The sequence below is a fragment of the Protopterus annectens genome, chromosome 3.part0 (assembly GCF_019279795.1).
Source record: "Protopterus annectens isolate FY-2018-M chromosome 3.part0, PAN1.0, whole genome shotgun sequence".
Taxonomy (NCBI): Eukaryota; Metazoa; Chordata; order Ceratodontiformes; family Protopteridae; genus Protopterus; species Protopterus annectens.
The window spans coordinates 943404024-943431642 of NC_056731.1; the positions used below are offsets into that span (position 1 = coordinate 943404024).

The following is a 27619-nucleotide window of genomic DNA, read 5'->3' on the forward strand; positions in this document are numbered from 1 at the left end:
CAATAGACCTGTACAGTGTGCTGTATTCAAAGGCAGAAGTCCAAAATCTTTGGAGAAAACTCATGGCCATTTTTTTAAAACCTAGCACTGCTGTAGGAAAAGTCATAAGAATGTAATGCAGGATAGTTTCAGTTACAGATCATGTCCCAATTAAATCACTTGTTTAGGTAATTTTCTCCCTGTGCTTGCTGATCATCAGCCTCTCCTTTTATTGGCTTTTGAAGTCCATTTTTTTTCCTTCTGTAATACACTGACTGCTGCTCACATCATCTTTTGGGAGGGGTGCCCACTTTCCAGAGTAGAGCTAGCTTTAAGAGCTTAAAGTCTGGTGACTTCTGGTGTTGGAAGGCAAGAGCTTGAGAGGTAGCTAGAATTATGGGCAAAGCATATTACTTAGATCTACCACTCAGCCTGCAGATGAAATTAAATTACAGACTCTGCAGGATAGTTGCAATTAGCACAGTGAGAAGCCAGGACCATAAAGCCAGCAGCATAAATAAGGAACTAAGAAAGAAAGAAGGAAGTGATCATGAAAAAAATGATTTGGTAAACCACAAGCAAAGATAAAAGAAATACAAAGTAAAAAAACAGCTATGTAGTGACATTCACTTACATAAATAAATAAACAAATAAATGCCTAAACACTTGGCATACTGAACTACAGGAAATAAAATAAATAATTGCTATCATGTTATTGAATGGGTGTGCACATTGCATGCAGATAAATGTAAACCTACAAGGAGGGTGCAGCATGCACACCCTAACCCACCTTAACCTTCTACCCTTTACTTAATGTAGACTGCAATATTGCACACTATGACAGTGAGCTGCTGCTAACGCTAACTTCTCCAAACTGATAGAATGGTAATGCAGTACAAGTATGCCTGTAATACCTGTCTGTTGTAATGTTTATGCTCGCTGCTTTCTTACAGACTTTGTAAGTGAGTTATTTGTCAGCTTATGTTTGCAGATTTGTATATTGAAGCAGTATGCTTCTTGGGTAGATGTGTGAGCTGCTCTTTCATAAAAGGGTTTACAGTGCTGTCTTAGTAACTTCTGCATATTCTTATGCATTAGTCTTAAATTTAGCTGCAGTTCACAAGCACTGTTTGGTGAGTCATCATGTACTTCCTGTTCCATCATTCTGTTGCACCTTCTCAAGCCCCCTATTGTGATCAGAGCAGTAAGAGACCAATCTGCCTCCCCACGCCCAGAGAGATCGAGAGAAAGAGAGGGGGAGAGGTGAGTAGATGTCAGATGTTCACTCACACCTCCCCTTGTTGCTCAGATCACCACTCATTCCCAATTCATCTAGGCCATAAGGTTTTATCTGTCTATACTATTTAATTAAGTTAATCAAAACTGATTTAAGCTAGATTTAGTGGAGGGTGGGGCTTGTACCCCATTCTTACAGATACAGAAGTGGAAGTGACCCTAGAGAGGTGGTTTGAAGAAGCAAGGAGGCTGTGTAGTAAAGGTGAAGTATCCCTAGCTGTAGAGTGGGAAGCTGTTTGGGTATCAATGATATCAAAATGTTTGGGTAGAACAAGAAGATAAGCAAGAGGCTTAAGAAACTGAAAAAAGTTAGACCAGTCAGATCATCAGTGCAAAAAAAGCAGAAAAAGATAGTGAAACCAACAAGTCTTGGATGTAGCTGATGAGATGTTAGACCAGTCTGAAGACTGATATGAAGAAACATTTAGTGCAAGAAAATCAGGAAAAAGAGCAAATCAAGAAATGTAGGGTGCAGTAAATTCAAGGTTTGAAGCTGTAGCTAGAATTAGGCAAAAATGCCAGTAGCTGTAAACATAAGCAGAAAGCTGCGAGTATAAACAGGCGTAATAGTATAGGACAAAGGAGGGGAAATTAGAAATCCACATGTAGTTGTCAATAGAGTCCTGTCTTTTGAAAGAAGCAGCAAATCTGCCTAAAGCTGCTTAAAGTCACCAGATTAAAGGAACACAACACTTAGTGTAACAGCAAAGATGACGCTGAAGATGTAGTAGGGAATAGTAAAGGAAATAGAAGGGGAAGGTCCAGGAACAACCATCCTTACACAAAACATTTTAAAGCTCTGAAATAGCACTTAATCCAGTTTTGCAAACAGACTTTTTAATGGAATTTAGGTGGAAAACTGGACACAGCCTGCTTGGGAATACTGTATTATATAACTAAAGTGGGAAAGGATCCACATTTCAGAGATAATAGCTAAAAGGTTAAATAGGTAATATCATTGCTAATCCTGAGAGATAATCTCAAATAGAAATGTATGCAATGACATGAATACAGCCCTGAGTACTAGAGCGGGTAAAAACAATTATTTGTCAGTGCTGAATGTTAGCTTGCAATGCAGTAGTAATGTTTCGTTTGGTTATAATAGTGTGATGGTATAGTAATGGTGTGGGAGCAGGGCTTGATCTGTGAAACATGTCATGCATAATGGACTATTTAATTCCTTCTCTGATACCCAGTACAAAAAAATAATTAGGAGCTGTACAAGAAAAAAGCATGATTTAAAAATGAACCAGTTAATTGGATGTATGCATAGCAAGGAGGAGTGGAGTGCATCATTTATTCTTTCTCTGATACCTGATGAGGCAGCACAGTGAATAGAAAATCCATTACATAGATGTTGCAACCAGTTTCAGAAGTGCTAGCAAACAGTTCTATACTTAGATATAACTTAGTTTGGGTGCATTGCAGTGGTGTTTTTAACAGTTGCATTTTTGCAGTATTTAGAGATTATCATACAAAACCTGAGAGAGGGAGGGGTGAAAGGGTTCTTAGCCAAAATTGAAAAAGCTTGCTGCAGAGGCATATATACGAAATAGTACATCACTCTACCAAATATTTATCATGTAAAAATAGTAAAATATCCCTGTAGACTAACTGTGGCTCCTAAAAGGAATCGGAGAACATGTATTACATGAATAGGTGAGATCCTTCATCTCCATGCAAACAGTTTTCTGACATGTAAAAGAAAGTTAAATAGTCCTGTTATCTGTCTTGCTATTTGTCATTGCCAGCTAGCAGAGAAGAGTGCTTTTCACAGCTATATGCTCTTTTCTTATAGTTATTTTTTTCTGCTGCCAAACATATGTTTAGTATTTATAAAAATGAACTGCAAAGCAAGAATTTGTGAGCTGCTATATCGATTAAATTCATGACACCAGACAATATTTGCAGTCATGTAAAATAAAATTCCTTTACCTAAAGTACTTCTCAATGTTGGGCAGAGATGAGAATCTGTGAGGGCAGCAAGCTCATAATGTTTTATGATATTTCCCTTGATTGTTTTTTGCAAGTGCATTTGAGTAGTAGTGTTAATGCAGTCTCCAGATGCAGTTACTGCTCTACTTTGCATGTTTAGTGAACGCTTAGTCATGTAAAATCACTATTGCAGGGCAGTCAAGACAGTCTAAAATACTATAACGTCCACATGCAAACACTGCATGAAATGATATTGGTAGTAATGTAAATTGAATTATGTCTTCTTGCATATATTTGGCTAGAAGCATCAGAGAGCAGTACTTGTGGAAAGGTCAAGACCATAGTGCTGTATGTTGCTTCCCCAGGAAGTATTTTCCTGTACTAAAACATTTTTATTATACTGCAGGGTGGAAGTATATGAGCTTCTGCATCTACATACAAACACTGCATGTACTAACTTATAATTACAGTCATACAATAATGAAACATTCTTGTAGTCTGTGCTTGGGTATTACTTCTCCCTAATGGGTATATAATAAAATAGCACTTGTCTAAACATCAAAATCATAATGCTGTGCATTGCTTTTTCGTGTTCATCTTTCATTTGTGTGGTAAAATTAATACAACCTGGGTGCTGAACAATGCTTATGAAAGCATCAGGATCATAATTCTGTTTGCTGCTTCATTATGGACATTTATATAGGTAATCATTTGTGCAGTAGAATTTAATGTAGCCTCCGGATGCTGAACAGTTGTGAAAGCATCAAGATCATGATTCTATATATTGTTTTCTCATGACCAAATTTTTTACCGGAATAAAACATTTATTATTATTACTAAAATGTTGAACTGCAAACTGAGAATATAAGAGCTCCGACATCCAAATATCAGCATTGCATCAGTTTACATTAGCTGTCACGTAAAACAAAGTGAAATGCTTGTCTTGTTTTTGCTTGGATACTAGTTTTCACTATCTGGGTCTAGAGTAGAGTCCCTGTTGAAGCATCAGTACCATAATGTTGTATGTTACATCACATAATTATCTGTTTTTACATTCCAGTTTGCATGGAAGAAATAGTCCACAGTCTCCTAATAGTCCACAGTCTCCTGGTACTGTTCTTAGAATGGTTTACTGACTACTGCATTAATTTGCTCAAAGATCAATAGTGTACACTCAAAGTAAATTGGTGCCCTTGCTTTAAGTACAAAAATGATCATCAGGATGCACCATATGCCAATTTGCTCTTTTTTAAACCCTTTATTAAATTATCACTTAAGACATAAGCAAACATACATTAACAGAAAAGAAAACAAACCATATTGACATTTTTCCATTTACATATATTATACCTCACAACGTTTCTTTTTTTTGTAAACATCATCAGTCCAACATTGCATACATTGCTCAATTCATGTCTTCCCTTAAACCTCATTCCTCCTCCTGAATGTTATTCTGCATGTATTGCTCCCACAATTTCCATTTATTTTTTTGTAAGTTGCTCCTTCCCTTTCCTAAAGATATCTGTTCCAGTATCCATTTTATAATAATCAGCACTTCAAATGCAGTTGGTTTAAACTCTGATTTGCATTTTCTATGAATTGCTTTTTTGGTAGCCAGCAGTATTAAACTTAATACGGCCTTACTATGTCTATGCCTAGGCAAGCTCAAAAAGTCTTATCCTTGGTTATTTGTTCACCCAGTATTTCTGGCAGAGTACTCTATTGGAAATCTTTAAAAATGCCAGCTTATTGCACTTGTAAAACACATGTTCCCAGTTACTTCTTTCTTCCCCATCCCATCTCCAACATTTGCTGTCTACTTGAGGAAAAAATCTATGAAGTCTACTTGGGAAATAAAAACACATATGCAAACACTTCCAAGCAAAGATCCTTAAACCTTCTGCATTTTGTTGCATACATGGGGGCCATACATATTTACTCCCGTTGTTCTCTTGTAAATTGCCTTTCCAGTCTCTTTTCTTAGTCTTTTCTAACCTCCTCTGATTCAGAGCAGGTATTTTACTTAAGATGTTGTTAATGTTATACTCCTTGAAGGCTTGTGGAGCCGAGACGTCAGAGTGTGTTTTTACAATAAATTTCCTGCGTTGGATTATTAGCTGGTGGTTCTATATTTTACTTAAGATACCCTTATCCCTTTCTGTTTGTTTGTAGTAAAGTAGCAATTCCTGGAGGGGAACGCAGTCTCTAGCCTGCAGCCCAAATGTCTTTTTGGCCTCATTGCACTGTATTATCTTTTCCTCTCTAGTTATTTGCTCCAAATACCTTGGTTCCATTTCTAGTTTTCTCCAATAAATTTCAGCCCCTTTGCCTATTTTTTGTAGCCCTGCTTGCAGTTATCCCTGTTGACAAAATCTCCTTTCTACATTTTCGAGTCAGCTTATTTCTTAGAATACTTTCTCGTACTTTATGAATGTAATATTCCATACAGTTATTTTTCTTCCTAAGGATCTGCAATCAAAATCCCACTCTGTTTGTTGAACTTCCCCCTTGCTTCATCATCATCCTTTTTCATTTTGAATTACAATCTTCTGCTCGTGTTGTGTATATGAGCCTTAACTGTAGCTATAAAATATCCCTTCAACTTGTATAATCCTAAATAACCTTGTTTGATTGGAAGAATTAACTTATTCCATTTAACTGTTGCCCTCTTCCCCTCTCAGACTAATTAATAGAGTTGAAGAAATGTTTGTCCACAAATTCTCCTCTGGTTGATTAAAAATATGCCTAACCAGTGTATAAAATTAAAGAGACTAAAAACATGTTCACTGCTTTTGTCTTACTATCCATATCCATAAGTAAGAGCTTCCAATTTTTGGTATTCTGTATTCTTTAGCCTGTTCCCAAATATCCTTATATGCCACAATGGAAGCCTTGTTAAGCCATACTCCTATTGTCAAATCAGTCTGTGTGTGGGTAAATAATTTATGGCTATATCCTTTGTTTTATCTGAATTCATTTTATCTCCCAAAAAAGACATGAAACTGTCTCAAAATGTTCCACAACACTGGCATAGCCTTTTCTGTATTTATCGGGTACAAAATAATGTCTGCAAATAAAGCCAACATTTCTTGATTAGCACACTTTATTGTATCTTTGTGTTTGCGTCCCTTATTTTCTTTGTCAATGGCTTTAAATGTAAAGCAAATAAATGGGAAAGAGGACACCTCTGCCTCATTCCTCTGTTCGAACACAACTTATCAGAGAGGAACCCCGCCCACTTTAATTCTTGTTTCTGATTCTTCATATGACCTCCTAATTAACCTTATTATTTTTATATTAGGGAATCCAAATGCTTCCATTGCCCTACTGCTGAAATCCCAGCTTACTGTGAATGCTTTGTCTGCATCAAGACCCACCAATAACTGTGGTATTTTCATACACACTGTTTCCCTCTGCATCATCATTGTTCTATTAATGTTTTCAAATGTTTGCCTTATATCTGCAAAACCACATTGATTCAGATCTATTAGTTTTGGCAACCCCTTTGCCATTCTTTTAGGTAATATAGACGTAAACACATTATATTCATGGTTTAAAACTGAAATGGGTCTGATGAGTCTTTACCATTCTTAGGTAATACAGACACCACAGCTTTTTTCCAACAGATTGGTGTATCTCCACCTTTTAAAATTCTGTTAAACAAAATCATCTAGATCTTTATCACTTTCTTTCCTCCTAACAGGAATGCCATCTTTTCCTGCAGACTTTCCTGAAGAATGATTATACATCACCATTTTAATCTCAGCCCATCCTATCTTAATTGTTAAGCCTCATATACCTCTAATTAAGTCTTCTGCTCTTTCTTGATTTCCTCATTTCTCTGCTTATACAAATTTTCATAAAATTTCCAAACTGTCTATAAAACCTCTACAGGATCTCCTGTTATTTTTCTTGTTTTAGGCTTCCTTTCAAGTTTCTGCTGCCTAAGTCATCATTACAGACATTAACTTATAAAACTAGTACTGCGACAATGTAGCAATTGTTTCATGTTCACTTACAACCTCTTTGTCCTTACAGAAACCAACGTAGTATCTGAGAGATGTATATGCGCAATTTTCTTAAAGACAAAAATCTCCCATACAAATAAGGTTGTCAAGAACACACACATGCACACACTGCATCTACCACACACAGTAGCCACGGTCATGTACCATCTTATGGTTAGGCACTAAAAGGCAGTCTCCCCAAACCTCAGATAACTCCTAAGCCTGCAAAGAATAAATTCCGTCTTCAGCAATATCTAAAGCATACACCAAAAGCAACACCAAACACTGCACATAAGCTTATATCCAATGGATCCTAGAAAACAAAGCACATAAGGCAAGCAATTTACCCAGGATTCTTATCATAAGGGACTCAATTGTACAACACACAGATATCCCACTTACTAGACTTGACAAGGTTAAGATCTTGGTTTTAGTTGCTTAGTTGGAGACAGGATCTGTCAAGTTACACCCACAATCAAGTCATTGCACCATAGGTACCAGTATGATTCTATCCTAGTCCATGTTTGGCGTAAATGACTTGAGACATACCTGTCTGGATTATATGAAGAGAGACTTTATGGACCTTTCTGAATATGTTTCTCAGACTGGTATGTGTCTTGCGTTGAGCAGCATTCTACCTTCACCAAAGATGCTTCCACAGTATGAACAAAAAATGATCGATTTTAACAATTGGCTTAGAGTCTGGTGTCAGTTCAGGGGGATTCAGTATTTGTCAGCCTGGGAGGATATGGTCAACAAACCACATTGTTTTGCCAAAGATGGCTTGCATCTTCTCCCTGGGCTGCATATTTTGACTAAAATTTTAGCCACCCCCATAAAGCCTTTTTAGGCAATGCCAAAGTGATAAACTCAACAACATAGCAAATGAAACCCAAAGGAGCCTAAAGGTGTTACTGCTCAGTGGTAGGAGCCTTGACAAGAAACTCCACACCCTACAAGCTTGCCTCACTGTGGAGAATATAGATATTTGTGCCATTACCAAGGCATGGTTTAAAGCTGCAGAAAGTACACCAGCAGACCAAGGTTACAGTGCCTTCCACACATTTAGATCACCAGCCACAAAAAGGGGGACTAAAAATTGAGGTGTCTTGATCCACATTAGCAATGAGTGTACTTCATGTTTGGGTAAACAGGATGATGCTCTGTAGTTCTTCCAGATGTAGATCTCCTTAGAGTTTTTTGCCATATCTTTGTAAGCTGTAGGTCAATATCTGTCTGAGGAATCCCACAGCACGTATATGGACTTGCTGGAGGCACTCTCCACCCAACCAGTGGGAAAGTTTAACTGTCCCTCTATAGACTGTGAAATGCACACTGCCACCAACTTGCAGGCATAAGAGACTATAACTACCCCCCTATACACTGGGAAATGTGCACTGCCACTAACTTGCAGGCACAATGTTTTCTGAACTTTAACATAAATGCCCTTGATCAGTTAGTGCTCACTTCAACCAGAAGTTCAAACATACTAGACCTTGTTCTTACCAATAAGAGAGAGTGCTCCACCCCCCCCCCACCCCCATGTCACATACTCACTTGTGAGGTTGGATCACAGAGCTGTCTCATTCAAAATAAAAATCAACTTGGAAAACACAGCAAAACTTGTTAAAGTTAGAAACTGTTCTAAAGCAAACTACACCCTATTAAGCAATAGTTTGTCAAAATTCAGTGCCCCGCCCAATCAAGAGTTCAAATTCCTATGTAAAATTATTCACCAAAACACTGTACAAATGTAAATAGCTGCATAGAGGCTGCTGTACTTACCAGAAGTAAACCCAAAACAAACCCCAAAAACAAAACACACTGGTGGAATCCTAATCTTAACAGAGTATGTAACAGATTAAAAAAAAAAAACTCATGGTCAAAGTCAGAAAGAGCAACTCTCATCATGACAAGAACTCAGTAGTAAAACTAAGCAGGATATTGAGGACTAATTAAATCCAGCAAGGCCAGTTACAAGGTCAAGATAGCTTCTCAGGTTAAAGACAACCACAAGGCCTTCTACAGCTGTGTCTGAAGTCTCACAGGTAATACACAACAATGTGCAAAACTGGTAGCAAATGGTACCACCTTCACTGAGCAGAGTAACCTACCGAATCTGCTGTCTGAGAAATTCAACTCAAATTTTAACCTCACTCCTCCCAATACCCCTTGCAAAATCCACAACAGCATAACCCTTCAAACTGTCAACAGGGAACATGTCATAGCCTCAAAATAAGCTATGTACCAAGGGAATAGAGGATGGTAACGGATATCCCCCTTCACAAGGATCGACCAGCAACTAGCTGACCCTGGAAACTACAGACCCATTAGTCTGACTAATCTAATATGCAAAGCCATGGAACAAATTATCATGGAAATGATCAACAAAGACATTGGCAGACGGGCCGCCCCCAGTTTGGCTTTCTCAAAGGAATGTCATGCTTACCTAGCCTGGTAGACTTTGAGAAGGTAACCAAGGCAATAGATGAAGGCAAAATGGTGCATATTGCCTGCCTAGATATGGCTAAGGCATTTGACACAATACCCAACTCGGGTACTATGGACAAACTCACCAAACTAGGTCTAAATCCCTACACAACTGAAAGGTTTGCCAACTGGCTCAATGATAGGATCCACAAGTCAGGTATGTTGAGACTACCTCCACCAAGAGTCAGGTCACCAGTGGAGTACCACAGGGCTCCGTGCTGAGCCAGTTCTTGCGTGGCATCTATTTCTCAGAGGTCAAGGCTAAAGTCAGGAGCCTCTGGCTCTCCATGTTAGCAGCCAACTGCAAATTGGGAGCTAGCATAAATTTCCCCCATGACATTAACATCCTGCAAGTGGTTCTAATACAGACAAATGACTGGTGCCAAAGCCACTCATTAAAACTCAGTGCAAAGTAGTGTACTATAGTGTCTTTTGGGAAAATGTCTACCCAGCAAATTACTCCATTGATAAGGCACATTTAAGAGTTGACCCAGTAGTTAGAGATCTGGGAACATATATAGACTGTAATCTGGCCTGTGACCAACAAGTAGCCTAGGTAGTAAGAAAATCAATGTCACTCAACTTACAAGTAAGGGTATGACATCCAGGTCCAAGTAAGTTATAGCATCAGTCTACTCATCCCTTATCAGACCCATCACTGAGTACAGTGCCCTTTGGCATATATTTGACTAGGGGTATGAAACAGTTGAAATGCCCACAGAGGTCCCTTGCCAAGACAATACCAGGGTATTAACCCACTGTCCTATACAGGTCAGTTTAGAGCCCTTTCTCTATACTCTATCTCCTACAGGTTAAGAGGTGAGCTGTGCTTGGCATATCCTTAGAACCAGCCCTGATGGAGCTTTTGTACATCTGCAAAACAAGCAACACCCAAAACACTAGATCCAGGGATTTGACCTTTGTTTGCGACATAAGTAGAACATGCTGGTGAGACAGATATGTGACTCAAAGGATCCCCATGCTCTGGAATTGGTTCCCCATCCATGTGAAGCTGAGTTCATCCTTAACCTTATTCAAATGTAACCATGACCATTGAATGAGAAATCGCAAATTCATCCCTGGGCTGGCCCCCAAGTGTCTTAAAGACATAGGCTGACAATAAATATTTCTTAACCAACATTGGATGGGTAATCGTAATTCTATCCCTGGACTGGCCCCCATGTGTCTTATACACAAAGGCCAACAGTAAACATTTCCTAGCATACCCCCACATAACTTTTTAGCAACCTCCTAACAAATTTACCCCCAATTAAGATGCATGTTACCAGAGCATGCAGTTGGGTTGGGTTGTGTGGCTAGGCTTATAAAGGCCCTGGTGGTTGCTAGCCTAGTATATAGCTATGAATCTATAACAAAAGTAACAGAAAGTGACAAAAAAAATAAGACTTTAGTAATGCCAGCAGGCTCATGATAGATGGAGTGGGAGGAGATGAGACAGTTTGTTTTGTGTTGGCTGTAAGCTGTATAAACATTACCTTTTATGGAAGTGAATACAGACAGTCTAATTCTGGATATTTTACAAGGAAGCTGTATGAGAAATAGTTAATTTTTTGAAAATGTTTAAGATGATAACCTTGCTTAGCATTGTAAAATACATGTGAAAATTGTGAGATGTTAAAAAGGAAAAACTAAAAACAGATTTTGTATGACAAAAAAAGCATTGCAAAATTATATGCTTCCATATGTTGCTAAGATCACAAATGCTTGTAATTCATTTGTTTAAGCTTTCCAGCACGATTGCTTTGTTGTGCATTATTGCACAAGACCGTGTAGGTGGCATATCGAAAGTGCCATCTTTCAGCCTTTTGGAGAAAAAGCAAGATGAGCTTTACATTTCCTCTCAGTAACTGATCATTCTCTGAGACCCAGCAACCTCTGAGTGTCAATAAGTTTGGAGGAGTGCGGTGGATTTGTCCATCTGCAAAATGATTGCTTAAAATGTAGCATTTCTTTCTAATGACTGTTTTAAAGGTGACTTCTAAGATAGCTGCACATTGAATAACAGCTTAACTCTAGCTCTTCCAGTGCGAATACAGAAACTCAACAGAGAAGGCCAGTAGACTTTTGTGTTTATGGGTAAATTTCAGTAACTGGCTAGTAAGTGTACTGCCTGGATGAGAGGAAAAAAGAAACACAGAGCACCTGGAAAAGTCAGCTACAAAAAGTCAGGAAGAAACCTAATATCGACTGGGGAAAGTTCTGCAGCTGTTCAGCAAAAAGCAGTGCAACCTCCAGACATGACTTCCAGTAACCTACAGAAAGATATAAGACAACTGCATACAGACCCGGTTAAAATAAACAAAACACTGATGGAGTATATCAACACAAACAAAAAGATGGACAAAATGGAAGAAGCTTTAAACAGATATTCAGATGAGGTGATAAAGCTGCAAAAATCTGAGGATAAAATGAAGAAAAGGCTGGCTGAATATGAGACTGCTCTGGAAGAGATGTTTAAAAAAATAATAGAATTAGAGGACAGACCACATAGGGAAAACCTGAGATTTTCAGCTATATCACACAAGCTGGAAGGATCAGACTGCATTAATTTTATAAAAGCACAAACAACCAACTGAATTGGTATTCCACAGCAGGAGTTGTTACTTGAAAGGACACATTGTGTGTATGCTCCAAACCTGGCTATGAAAAGGCAGCCTAGACCTTTACTATTAAAGATGCAATCCTACCAACAGGAGTTTATTCTGACAAAACTGTGACAGAAGAACAAAATACTAAAAGTGCAAGGCAGCAGAGTGTTTGTGAAGAATGTTTACTTGGCAGAAGAAGAGTGAATTAATTCCATTATTCGGGGAATGTTGAGATTCAAACTGCTGTACCCAGCTGTCTTCAAGGTATTCTTCCCTGGAGGGACACAGTCATTTTTTGATGACGTACATGCTAAGGAGGAAGGAAATACAAATGTTTGTCCAACAAAAGTGGGCTGTGAAACAGAAGGAGATTCTGCTTCTTGTTCTTGTGGTAATGAAGACCACATAGAGATTGTAGCTGTGAAACCTATTCTACTGTTTCAATGGAAGATGTTGGAGAGAAGGAAGGGAGCATGAGAGTTGACTAGAGAAATTGAGAGTACGTTAGAAGTGAAGCAGAGACAGGATTTGGGAGATGGGGTTGAACAGTATTAAAACCAGTAACTTAATGTGGGATTAGAATGCAATAGTTATATTTGTGAAATATGACAGTGCAAGAAAGTGTGAAAATATTGGACTTTTTCAGAATTTGTTGTTCTTGTGGGGGACTCTAAAGTATATGCCCTAATGTCATTAATGTTCGGAAAATGCTTTGGGGAGGGGAAGAGGGGGAAGAATGGTAACTGTAAGTAAAAAAATGTTTTTTCTTAATAGTACTATTTTTGTGGTATATGGTTTTCTTTGTATGCTGTAAAGTAAAGTTTCCTCAGTTATTTCTAAGTATAGTGGGGATTGTAAATAGGTACTGCTGTTCTTTTTTCTCTTTCTTTCTCCCAGCTCTCCTTTTTCTTCACTTTTAAGAAATGCAGGCACTGCAGTATAAAAAAAGTCTGGTTAAAATAGCATGACAAAAGAAACATTAATGTGCTTTTTCTCATTCTTGCTTTGGGGAATTACTGGATGAAGGACCTTAGATTGATTTTAATAACAAGGTTTAAGAGAAAGCAAGGAAATGAAAAATACTGAATATTGTGAGGCTTTTTTCTAGCAAATGAATGTATGCTTAGTAGCAGTTCTGTTATCTGGCCCTTGTGTCTCCATGGAAACAATATGATAAAGAGAAATTGACTGTCTGGTTCTCATGTCCCCATGGAGACAATCTGATAATGAGAAATTGGTTACAGTCTGGTGGAGAATGATTGACTGGGAAAAAAAGAAAAGAGAATCTGGCTAGGAGAAAATGCTCTCTGAATACATTCACAGGTTTTCCCAGCTAGAAGAGCTTTAAGGATAAGACAAAAACAGTTACCACTTAGTAGAATCCAAGGCTGCACCATCCATCTTAGCATGGATAACGTTTTACTCTTTTAGGTTAACTCAAGTCTACGAGCGTGGCTGCAAGTTTGGGACAATTGTTCCTATGAGGAGGGTAAAATTTCAGTATTTGAAGATGTACATAGTTTTGTGTGTTAGTGTTAAATTAATAAGTTCTATGTGGTATTGGTGGTTTGTTTTCTTGTTTGAGGGCTTTTAATAAAACAAAAAGTTTTGCAAGTTGTAACATAGACTCAAATGGATATGACAAGAAACAACTGTATAAAAATAGTTCAACCTGCCAAACAGTGTATGCATGCAACACAAAATCTGGAACTAGACAATTAAAAAAAGATGTACATTAAAGGTGGGAATAATAACTTTTTAATGCAATAATGCTTTCTGTGATGTCTTTAAATGTCAGCAGTCATACAGATAAATACAAAAAAGAAAGAGTAGTAAACTACATTAAAAAATGTTTAGTGCAATTAGCTATATTACAAGAGATGCTTAGAAAGGGCTGAGCATGTGAATTTGATAAAGGTTTTCAGGTTGATTATTCAGTGCAATACCTGGTACAAAGGAAAGGAACAGTACTTATATTAATTGCAAGAGGAGCCCCAATAGTGATAGAAGAGGATAAAAAAGATAATGCCAGATTTGTAGTGCTGAGCGGCTACTGGCAGGTAGGAGAATTACACTGGCATGTATTTATATTCTATCTAAAACTGCTATTATGGAGCTTAGGAAAATTCTGGGAGAAATCAGTTTTCAGCAAGGAATATTACTTGTAGGTGGGGACTGGAATGTGATTTGCAACGGTGAAGATGTGTCTGGGTGGCCCAGAAGGGAAAGTATAACAAAGGAGGGTAGGTTTTTGAAGAGGTTTATGAAAATGTTTGGCATAGAAGTTGTGAATTCAGTAATAGGAGTTCGGAATTAATTTACGTATTATTCCCCATGATGTCTAAACTGGGCTAGGCTAGATAGAATTTACATTTCACAGGAACGTGCATTTAATTGCAGGTCTTGATGCACACAAAATAACTATTTCAGATGATGCACCAATAATATCTAAAATAAAAACATAGGGTAATGAAATAAAAATGAGACACTGGTGCTTTCCCAGCTATCTATTGAAGAGAGAGGCATTTAAGGAATGGGTAGTCAAGATTAATCAAGAGCTATTAGAGAGGATAGGAATTTCTTCTGAAAATATAGCTAGGGAGTGGGAAAAAAATTAAGGTGGAATTTAAAAATATTGTGGAAATAAATGAAAGGGAGCTATGGTTAAGAAGTAACTAAAATTATTTAGAGGGATTGACAAATGTAAAAATATTGCAAAATCAAGTGAATCTCACAGAACAAGAAAAAGATCAACTGCAGAATGCTACGAAGAAAATAAGAGATTGTCTTGATAATTTGCACAAGTTTATAAAGATTGCTGTTAAGCAACTGTTTTTTGATAACACTAGAGCATGAAAACTTTTAGCACAATGACTCAGGCAACAGAAAGTAAAAAGGGTCATCATCAAGCTTAGGGAGCCTATAACAAGGAAGGTATCAAGAGATCCTGTAGAGGTATTAGAAATATTTTGGAAATTCTGTGAAAGTCTGTATAAAGCGGATCAGTATGGAAATCAAGAAAAGACAGAAATGGAAATGTTTATAGAATAATTAAATATGCCAAGTTTAGAGGTGGATGAGGCTCAATTACTAATGGTTAGGATGGGAGGCGATGAGAGAAAAATTGTGATGTATAAATCTACAGGAAATTCCCCAGGAATAGATGGTGTTCCCCTGGAGGTTTAGAAGCTAGGAGGGAAAACACTGATAAAGATCTAGAATGTTTTGTTTAACAGTATTTTAAGGGAGGAAAAGTACCAACATAGTGGAAGAAGAATTAGTAGCTGTAATACCTAAAGAGCCTAAAGATCTATCAGAAACACTTCATACAGGCCCATTTCAATACTAAACCATGATTATAAAGTGTTCATGACTATAATGGCTAAAAGAATGGCAAATGTAATGCCAAAATTGATATGGATAAATGTGTTTTTGGAGGGGGGGGGGCAAACATTTGACAACATTAACAGAAAATTGATGATCCAGAGAGAAGCAGAAACGAAGAAAATAGCATTGTTGTTAGTGGGTCGATGCAGAGAAAGCATTTGACAGAGTGAGCCGGGACTTTATGTGCAGGGTAATGGAAGCATTTGCATTCCCTGATACAATTATAAGGCTGATTAAGAGGATGTATGAGATTGATCAGAGAAACCAGGCAGAGGTGTCCTCTTCCCCCATTTGCGTTATATTTAGAACCACTGACAAAGAAAATAAGGGGACTCAGAAATTCAAGGATGTAATTGGTATGGTAGTCAAGAAAAGCTGGCTCTATTTTATTTTATACCTGACAAAACCAGAAAGAGACATTACAGTGTTGTGGAACATTTTGAGACTGTTTCAAATCTTTTTGGGATACAAAAATTAATGTAGCTAAAATAAAGGCAATAGCAGTAAATTATGCATACACATACAAATTGGTTCAGCGATATCTGTATTTATGGGGACATGATAAAATGAAGTATTTAGGCTAATGAATTAAAAATGATTCTGGTGTGGCAGCAAAGGATATGTGGAAAGAGACTAAACAAAAATAATACAAACAATGAGAAAATTGAAGCTTTGTTATATGGATATGGATAAGTAAGATACAAGCAGTCAAAATGTTTTTAATCCCTTTAGTCTTTAGTACACGTCAGGCATATTTTTATCAACCAGAGGAGAAGTTGTGGATAGCAATTAATAAAGATCTGAAGTACTTTATCTGGGAGGGGAAAATGGCAAGAGTTTAGTGGGATAAGCTGATTCTTCCAGTAGAACAGGGGGAATAAGATTATGTGATTTGAAGGGGTGTTTCTGAGCTACATAGTTAAGGCTCCTATACACAGCCCAAGCAGAAAACTATAATTCAAAGTAGAAAGGGATGATGATGAAATGGGGGGGCTCAAGAAACAAGGACAGATTGGGATTTTGGATGTAGGCCTTTAAGGAGAATAACAGTAATCATGCAGAATATTATATCTGTAAATTCGGAAGCAAGTATCCATCACAGGAATGGAGAAAAGAGATTCTGCTGATAGGAATGACTGCAATTAGGGATACAGACTGTAGGCAAGAGGAGGCTGGAATTTATTGTAGAAAACTGGCAAAGGAACCAAGGTAGTCAGAGCAAGTAACTCAAGAGGAAAAGATAGAATGAGATGATGGACTGCAGGTTAGAGATTGCCTTCCCTATCAAGGATTGATATCAGAGTATAGGCAAAGAGAAATAACTAGGGTAGGGTCCTAAACAAAAGACCTGCACTGGTAGAGTTTTTAGTAGAATCTAGAACAGAAGCTGCCGATAAAGGAACAGTTGGTACAACATATAAAATATTGTGTGATAACTGATTAATCAGCAGAGGTTAGAAGAGATTGGGAAGAGAAACTGAGTAAGCAATTCACAAAGAAACAATGGGAGGATATATGTATGTATCCCACATATGCAACAAAATCTAAAATATTTAGAACTTTTGCTTGGAAATGTTTATATAGGTATTTTTATACCCGTAGTAGACTACAGAAAATTTGTGCTCAGGTAGACAGCAAATGGTGGAGGTGTGAAGGGGAAGAAAGAAGTAATTGGAAACCTGTTTTCTGGGAATGAGGTGAGTTGGCGGACTTTAAGGATTCCCTGCGGGATGCAGTATTGGAGATGCTATATGGACAGATAGGTGTGACAGGGGAGATGATTTTTCTGAGCTATGATACAGAATCAGAATTGCCTAGATGTGGTAAGGCCTTGCTGTGTCAAATTATGGTGGCTGCCAAAAAAGCAATTACTAGAAAATGGAAATCTAAATCTAAACCAACTATAGTAGAAGTAGTGACATAGATAAACCAACTGGAATGTAGATCTTTAGAAAAGGCTAAGAGCAAACTACCTAAGAAATAATGGGAATTGTGGGAACAGTGTATACAGGGGAGGAATGAGGTTTAAAAGAAGGCAGGACTTAAATGAGCTATGTAATGTTTGAAAATGATTGGGTAGATTTTAAGTGATGTATAATGTTTGCTACTGGGAGTGAGTCAGTGTGGTCTGTGATGTAAAATGCTTGCAACTAGGATTGTGTCGGTGTGGTTTGTTTTTATTTGTATAAATGTATGATTGCCTGTGTTGTAAGTGTTGGTTTAATAAAGGTGTTTCTTGTTTAAAAAAAGAAAAGGGCAGAAATTGAACAAGTTATGTAATGTTGCTTAGGTTATATGATACTTGGCAACATATGTGAAGTATAATGTTTGTAAATGTGAACTTTTTAGTACAATTTGATTACTTTTATCTAAAATTGCCTGTCACAAGTGATAATTCAATAAAGGTGTTAAAAATGTAGCATTTCCTTGTATTGCTAATGTGTTAAAGCACTCATTAAATGCATTTCGTAGTACTTGCAGTTGTGCAGTGAGAGTAAGTGTAGCCAAGCTGTTGGGTTACAAGCTCTGAATACATGAGGAGATGGAAAAGATTTTTCTGCGTGTTTGAATGTTGGTTGCTTGATTGAACTATATCCATGTTTTGTAATAAACAAAAAATATATATCAAAGTTGACTATGCAGATTCTGTTATTTCATTTTCCTTGACATCTACCCATTCATGTTTGCTATATCAGCAGCAGTGTACAAGTCAGAATCTATATCAGTGTGTTTAGAAGAGAGCCATCCACAGGGAATACCACTTTTATAGGTTCATAGGTAATTACTAGGCTAACGATCTCAGGGGGCTGTTTTATGTCTAGCCATGCTTCCCAAAGTGAGAATTAAACCTTGTATCTGTCAGGTAAACACCTTAACCATTATGCCTACTTATAAAATTCATCTTACAACAGTGAGGCTGTAGCTGGGGGACCTAAGAAATTTATGAAAATATGGAAGACATGAATTCAGTACTAGGAACTCTGAAAGAATTTATGTATTATCCCCCAAGGTACAATAACTGAGATAGGCTAGACAGAGATTATATTTCACAGCTGCATGAGCATTTAATTGAAATCTTTCCATATTGCCAATAACTCTTTCAGATCATGTGCTTATAACAACTAAGATAAAAATGCAGGGTAATGAAGTAAAAATGAGACACTGGCACTTTCCTACCTACCTGCTAAAAAGAAAGGAATGTAAGGAATAGGCAGTGGAAATTATTCAAGAGTTATTAGAGAAGATAGAAATTTCTTCAGAGGATATAGCTAGTAAGAGGGATAAAATGAAAGTGGAGTTTTATGTAGGGCAGAAATAAAAGAAAAAGAGATGTGGTTAACAAGTTACAGAAATTATTGGGAGAGTCTGTGAAAAATTAAAGTATTGAAGACTAGGAGACTCTCACAGCAGAAGAAGAGGCACAACTGCAGAGTGCTAAAGAGAAAATAAGGAAGTGTTTAGATAATATTTATGAGTTTAGAATGATTGCTGTTAAGCAACTGTTTTTTTTTTTTTTTTTTTGATATCTCCAGACCAAAAAAAATTAGAATAATGACTTAAGCAACAAAAAGGGTTGTTGCCAAACTTAGAGAGCCTATAAAAAGAATAATAAGCAGAGATCCTATGGAGGTATTAGAGCTATTTCAGAAAAGTTATGAGATGAAAAATGTTGAAATCAAGAAAGAGTACAAATGGAAATATTTATGGAAGACTTAAATATGCTAAGATTAGAGGTAGATGAGGCTCAATTAAAAGTTAAGATGGGGGAGAATAGATTAAAAGGGTGATGTACAATCAGTATACAGGAAGTTTGGAAGCTAGGAGGAGGGAAAGTGGTAAAGATCTGGATGATTTTGTTTAACTGGATTTTAAAAGGAGGGAAAGCAACGGCATCATGGAAGAAAGCTGCGGTGACTGTAATATCTAAAAATAGTGAGGACCCATCAGATCCAGCATCTTATGAGCCATTTCAGTTGTAAACCATGATTATAAATTGTTTGTCTATAACAGCTAAAAGAATGGCAAAGGTGTTGCCAAAATTGATAGATATGGATCACTGTGATTTTTGTGGAGGATATGCAAACATTTTGACAACATTAATAGAACATTGATAATCCAGAGGGAAACAGAGGGAATTCTCTTTTTCGTAGCTGAAGCAGATAAGTCTGGAGCCTGTCTCTCCACAACAAAATCTACATGCAAAACCAGACAGAGATGCAAAAGAACTCGATACTTTATTAATCTTCTTCTTCTTTCGGCTTTTTCCCGGTTAGGGGTCGCCACAGCGGATCACCTGTCCGCTCATGATTGGCAGTGAAGTTTTACAGTGTCGAGTTGCCAGTCTGGCACCCAACTTTCCACAGAAGGCACACACATGCACACACTCCCACCTAGGGCCAATTTAGAGTGTCCAATCCACCTACAGCATGTCTTTGGGATGTGGGAGGAAACCGGAGCACCCAGAGGAAACCCACGCGACCACAGGGAGGACATGCAGACTCCACACAGAAGGCACCCCAGCCGAGGATCGAACCGGAGAACCTCTTGCTGTGAGACAACAATGCTAACCACTGCACCACCGTGGCCGCCCAACTCGATACTTTATTAATAAAACAAATGAATGAGCCTTACAGTGGCTTTCTCTTTGTAGCTTTCTCAGCTGTTAAATATTTAATTTAAAAGCACATGCAATTTATATAAAACAAATGCATGACATCACTTCCTGATACCCCATAACTTCAGTATTGGTTTAATACTAACCATTCTGCTTAAACCTGCATATTTTTCAGCTCTAAACTTATTTATCCAATTATATTCACCCTCTTCTGTTTTTAAATTTCGTCTCCCCCTCTAACATGGTCTCTTACATTCTGTAATACTGCAAATTCAAAACTGTGCTCCACTCCTTTTTCTTTTTTTCCTATCTACTTAAATGGGGCATTAGTTACTATGATTTGATGCATTTCAGACATGTGACCTGTTATTTAACCTTCAGTCTCCTGTTTATTGTTCCTCTGTAAAACTAACTACATGCTTTACATAATGCTATATAGGCAATATTCCTTGTGTCACAATTACCATAACATTTAAAAAACAACTGACAAGTTTGTTAATGGATGCATAAAACTGTTTATATATATATATATATATATATATATATATATATATATATATATATATAGTCGCCACTTCACTTATCTGTACCTTGATCAAAAATTTCAAACCCACTACACTTTCTGCTGATCAACTCCCTGCCGAGTACCTACAAAAATCAGCTGATGCTATTGCTTACCCCGTCTCAATACTAATCAATCGAACCATAGTAGAAGCTAAAATTCCCACCATCTGGAAAATATCCTATGTAATCCCACTTCACAAAGGAGGCAGCCCTACTGAATTCTCCAGTTATAGGCCAATAGCTATACTCTCTCCACTTGCAAAGATTATGGAAAAATGTATTCATAGACAACTCATGCACCACCTAATCCAGAATCACCTTATGGCAGACACTCAGCATGGCTTCCGTCCTCATCACATCACTACTTCAGCCCTCCTAGCCTTTATCAACACCATAAACCATAATCGCAACGATAATTATATATCCTCAGCCCTCTTCTTGGATCTTTTCAAGGCATTCGATATGGTTGATCACCAACTTTTAATCCACACCCTGCAAACGTTCTGTCTAGATACTAGAGCCCTTCAGTGGTTTCAATCCTACCTGAATGGTCGACAGCAGGCTGTTCTCTGGCAGAACAAACTTTCTAACCTTCTACCTAACACCCTGGAGTACCGCAAGGCTCTATACTAGGGCCCTTGCTGTTCTCCATCTTCATTAACGACCTTTATACTGTCATCCCAAAAGTCAGCTGTATCCAATATGCTAATGACTCTACTTTGATTTGCTCAGCCACATCTCCAGTAGAGTTATGGTCAGCTACCCAGACCACCTTTAATACAATAGAAAACTGGCTTTCTGAACATCGTCTGATCCTGAATCCCAAAACAACTAAAATGCTGTTATTTTCACCAACACGTAGGTGTACCGCTTTCACCTTTACCATAAAATCAAATGATGGCACAATAATCTCCCCTGGCCCCCCTACAAAACTATTAGGGAGTGGGGGTTTTAGAATAAGATCAGTAAGGAGATTAACAGCCATACCGAATGTTATTTTCATAAAGTAGCAGAAGGTAATCTAAGAACTAAGTCAAAATGAGAATCGAGAAAGGAGATTTTGCTGACTGGGATGACTGCAATTAGGGATGCCGAGAATAGTCAAGAGGGGGTTGGAATTTACTGGAGATAATTGGCAAAGGAACCAAGAAATTGGGAGCAAATGACTAGTGAGTCAAAAATAACAGAATGGGAAGAAGTCAAGAAGACATTTAGACCGCAGGCTAGAGGATACCTTTACTATCAGGGATTAATATCTGGGTAGAGTCAAAGAGAAAGAATTTGGGGAATCTTGAGTGAAAGACCTGCTCTGGTAGAGTTTTTAATTGAATCTAGAACTAAAGCTGCTGTTAAAGGATGATTAATAGGGAATATAAAATACTGCACTATAGGAATCAATCAGAGGAGTTTAGAAAAGACTGGGAAGAGGGGTTGGATATGCAATACACAAAGAAACAATGGGGGCATATGTGTGGCTCCCAAGTATGCAAAAAAGTCTGGAAGATTTAGGATTCTTGCTTCAAACTATTTGCATAGGTGTTTTTATAACCCAAGCAGACTGCAAAGAATTTTTCCTCAGGTAGGATGCCAAATGTTAGGTGTGTGATGAGGAAGAAAGAGGTAACTGGAAACATATGTTTTGGGAGTATAATGAGTTGGCAGACTTTAAAAATTCCCTACAAGTACTCTTGTCAGAAATATTGAGTGAGCAAATGGGTATAACAAGAGAAGTTTTTTTTGAACTGGGATACAAGATCTGAATTGCCTGGACATAGTAAGGCCTTGTTAAGTTTAATTCTGGTGGCTGCCAAAAAAAAAGCAATTATTATGGAAATCAAAGTCTAAACCAGCTGTATTTGAAATATTGAATATTGTAACAGAGTTAAAAGAACTGGAAGTGCAATCTTAGTAAAAGGGGGGTGCAAATGGTATATTCATCCCACGTATACACTTGAAATTATACATTCATGCATACTTACACATATACTTGCATATGTGATGATGTGAAGCATGCCTCCTTCACTTTCTGTGTATATATGTGCATGTATGTATTTTTATTTATTTATTTATTTATTTTACATTTATTTTACATTTGTTGACCGGGCTAGTCTGGCTGGATACATGTCCATTTTCAGCAGAGGCCCGAGGAGAAAAGCTCCACTATGTACTAGTAACTTACAATAAACAAAAAATATGAAAAACATAGAAGCAAAAAAAGGAACATTTTCTTGTAGTAGAGTAACAATGCAGAGGAAGTTTAACAAGAACTAAACAGTAGTGAGGAATTGTAATCCTATAACAATTGCAATAGTAGGACTGCTAAAAAATAAGGAGGAGAGAAAAACAATAACAGATAAAGAGTCTATAAGTATTTACACTAATAACAAATTAGGATAAAACATGTAGTGCCGTGGCACTAGTTTTAGGATAGAGATTTGCACAGAAGTGATAAGCCTATAGGCTAAGTAAATGGGGAGAAGAAACAGGTTGCAGTGATATATCAAGTATAAGAGAAATAGATAGTATAGGAAAAATTAATGAGCAGGTGGGATGCTAGGTACACTACACTGGAGTGATAGAAGTAGTGATAGTGACACGGACTGTAGAGAGGGATTGTTAGGTGAGTTCAGTCAGGATTAGAGCAAGGACATAACCAGTGGGATTGAAAATAGTTTCTTAGTTTTTTTTTGAAAAGGTGTGATGAGCCTAAAGAGGTCAGTTCTATGGGAAGTTTATTCCAGTATGAGCCAACAGCATTAGCAAATAAGGAGTCACCTGCTTTATTATGAGATTTGAGAGTAGCTACTAGAAGTTTGCTGGCTGAGCGAGGGAAGTAAGATTTTGTATGGGGTAATGAGGTTATTTAGTATGGGTGTATTAGAGGGTAATGGAGAATTTTATAAATGATGACTAATTGATGTAGGAGAATTAGATTTTGAAGTTCAAGCCAGTTAAGGTTTTGAGATTAAGACAATGGTGAGTACGAATGGGAACCTGTAGCAAACCTGGCAATACTATGGTAGGCTGTAGCAAGTTTCTGAAGGTTAGCTTTTGAAATGTTGATGAATGAGGGAGAGGCATACAATAGTGTAGAGATGAGATGAGTTTGGGCAAGAGACACTCTGGTGGTTGCAGAAAGAAAGGGCTTGAGTCTATAGAGGGCACCTATCTTTTATTAACAGCCTTGATGGTTAGATCAATGTGACAATCAAAGTTTAGTTGATTGTCTATTGTAACGCCTAGTAGTTTAGTGGAACAATCTGGTTTAATAATAGTGCCATTGCCTGACACAATGGAAAAGGAGATAGGGGCAGATTTAAGAGTTGGGGTGAAAAGTAATAATTTGGTTTTTGGGATTAAGGAGGAGACAGATTTGTTGGAACCATTTTTCCGCTGCTGAGAAGACATTTTGGGTGGAAGAGTGAAGTTCTTCTGGGGATAAAGAAGAACAGATGAGAGTAGAATCATCAGCATACTGAATACAGGTGGATGTCGGGAGTGAGGTAGACAGGTTATTTATAAATATGGAGAAGAGGAGGGGCCCTAAGATGGATCCTTGAGGGACACCGATAGTAATTGGGAGCTGAGAGGATAAATGGCTGTCCCAGAGGACTGCTTGTTTTCTATCTTTCAAATAAGAGTCAAACCACTGTATGGCCAAAGAGTCCAGAGAGAGAGATTTCAAAGTTTTCAGGAGAAGTTGATGGTTGACCATATCAAAGGCTTTTGAGAGGTCCAGAAATAAGGTAGAGGAGAAAAGGTTATTATTGCGATTTTTGTTGATGATGTCTGTGAAGGAGAGAAGGGCAGTGGAAGTACTATGATAGGGCCTAAAACCATGTTGGGAGTCTACGAGTAGGCTGTTTTGCAAGAGATGCTGTAAGAGTTGATGGTGTATACAACGTTCCATAATTTTAGATAGAGGAGATAGTAAGGCTATAGGCCGGAAATTAGAAAGTTCATTAGTGTTACCTCCTTTATGCAGTGGAATGATATGGGAGACTTTCCAGCAGGATGGAATAGTAGATTCGGTTATTGTTCTGTTAATTAAGATGGAGACTGGGTAAGCTAGTTCTGCTGCTGCTAGTTGCAGATATTCAGCTGGTAGTTTGTCGCTGACGGGGTGCATGGTTTGAGTTTAGAGAGTAACTTACGTATGTGGGTTGTGGAGACTGTACTAAATTTGAGAGTGGGGGTGTTATTTTGAGGAGAGGTCTTTTGAAGGGAAGCGATGGGAGTCATGGTGTTTGCAAGAGAGGTGATAGTTTCAGAGAAGAAGTTATTGAAAGTATTGGCTATTATATTGGGTGGGGTCTGAGCTAAGATAGCTGGTGTAGGTGTTTTGGTATTCCCTGGATGGAGCAGTTTATTGATTCCTGACCAGAATTTTTTGGGGTTGTGATTTTGGTTTTGTTGATATTGAAGGTAATAATTTTTTTTATCAAGATAGGTGAGTTTTTTTGAAGTATTTCTAAGGTGTTTGAAGTTTTGATGGTCAGTTGGATCTTTAGTGGTTCTCCATTTTGTCCATAGTTTATTCCTAGCTAGCATTGTTTGTTTGGTCTGTTTGGAAAGCCAAGGCGGCTTTGGATCCTATTCTAATTAAGCGAGAGGGGGCGTGATGTTGGAGAATTTGTAGGAATGTGTTATTGAAATGGGCAACTGCTTCCTCGAGTGGGAGGTGTTTTAGAGCTGACCAGTTACATTCTTTGAGTTCATTAAGGAAAGTAGGCAGGTTAAAGTTTCTTTTGTTACGCATACAGTACGATAAGTAGGCTGTTTGAGATTGTTCTTTTTTTGTTTAGTGATGTAGGTGAGGAGATGGTCGCTGATATTGTCTGGGAGTATTCCGCTTTCATATAAGAGGGGATTGTTGTTGATCAATATCCAGTCCAGGATGGCTTGTTTATTGGTTGATTTGTGAATTCTAGTGGGGAGTTTATGGTTTGTTGAAAGTTAAAGAGATTGAGGTGAAAGGTAGGTTTGGGAGAGATGCAGGAGTTCCAATCAATATTAAAGTCTCCTAAGATTATGGTTTCTTGAGGAAAGGTACAGGAGACCCAGCTAAGAATATTTTCAAGTGTGTTTAAGTTATTGCCTGGTGGGATATAGGAACATATTATATAAATGGCTTTGCTCTTATTTACTTGGAGTTTGCTACAGAGTATTTCAGCATTGGCTGGGGAGGGAGGCAGGAGTCAATTAAGGCCACTTGAAGTTGGGATTTGTATAGTAAGGCCACTCCCCCACCCTTTTTGTTAAGACGATCTTGCCTTAAAGTGCTATAACCAGGAGGAGTAATTTCGTTGTCTTTGGTCCCTGGTTTGAGCCATGTTTCAGTGAGACAGAGGATATCAAATGCATAGAGGTCAATTAGAGCATGGAGTTGAGTGATTTTATTGTTGATACTACGAATATTTAGGTGTGCTATAGAAAGGGAGTTAGAAGAGAAAGGTGAACTGAAGTTGTTAGCAGTTTGGTTAGAAAGGGAGAGGTTGAGAGGATTGTTGGGGCCAGGGTTGGGGTGGATGTCCCCATGTAACAGTAAAAGTGTTTGTGAGATTGGAAATATTTTAGAGTTTTGGAGGGCATTAGATAGAACTTTCTAGTGGTTTGAAACCTGTTATGGTGTAATTTGTGAAAGAGAGGGGAAGGTAGGGACAGTATGATAGGATATTAGTACAGGTTTGTTCTGCTAGAGGAAGGATAGAGGTTGTGTGTTTAGTTAAAGTAGGAGACCTGCTAAGTGTAGAATACTCAGAGGAAGTTAGAATATAGTTTAAAAGAAGGATGTTGAGGAGTAGCAGTAGATAAAGTAGTTTAAGGCTTAAAGGCATATTTTTAGTGAGGTGAGGTTAGCAAGGTTGGAAATTGGAGGAGTAGGATGGTGGAGAGTGGGTTGTGGCAATTAGATAGGAGTATGGAGGGTGGGGTGTGGCGAAGATAGGAGTAAAGAGTTAGCAGGTGTGAGTGAGGCAGGAAATGAGATAGGATGTGAGTGAATTGGAGGTGTGGCAGAGGAAGTATAAGGGTAGGGACCAGAGAGGGGACCAGTGGCAGTAAAACAATCAGAGAAGGAGAGAGAAGCACTGTGTCCTGCAGGGTAAAAGTGAATTTTAGGGTAATGTAAAGGGAGGACTATGGTGGGTTTGGGGTGATAATATAATTGTAGGGTAGCTAAGTGAGTTAGCAGTGTTGGGTGCAGTATATTAATATAGAGGGGTTAAGACTAGGGGATAACAAGGGGCAAAGTTGTACTGTGTGGATAAGGTAAATAATTAGTTTTTCTAATCGATGGGGTGCCACCTAGTGGCCGTGTCCTGGAATAGCAAGAGACAGAGCAAGCAGAGAGCTCACCTAAGTGTTGTGTCAAGGTAGAGGAGAGAGTTGCTTCAAGGCCAGAGATGAAGAAGGAGAGTAAGAGAGGGTCACTTAACTGTTGCTAGGGGGGGGGGGGTAGGCTGCTGGTTAACTTGGGAGGGAAGTCAAATCACCTGGAGAGTAAAGATTAAATAATACAAAAGTAGGACATACTTTTCAAAAAGGACTATTCAGGGTCGAAAGTCTTTATGGGGAGGACGTATAAATCCTATTCAGGACTTTGTTCTTAAATATGGATTCAACGGGGCTTCTTAAGCCTGGGAAAAGTCAGGAACTCAGGTGAACACAGCTGGTAACAAATAAGGAAGAGAGAGAAGACAAAATAAGTATATTAAGCAGTCGAGGATGTAGATAAC

The 27619-nt window shown here is 38.0% G+C and overlaps 1 protein-coding gene across 1 annotated transcript in view; it reads left to right on the top strand.

The window, feature by feature from the left end:
• The window catches only part of KDM1B (lysine demethylase 1B), a 1151880-nt gene that overhangs the window by 612891 nt on the left and 511370 nt on the right, over nucleotides 1–27619 (top strand). The window lies entirely within an intron of this gene.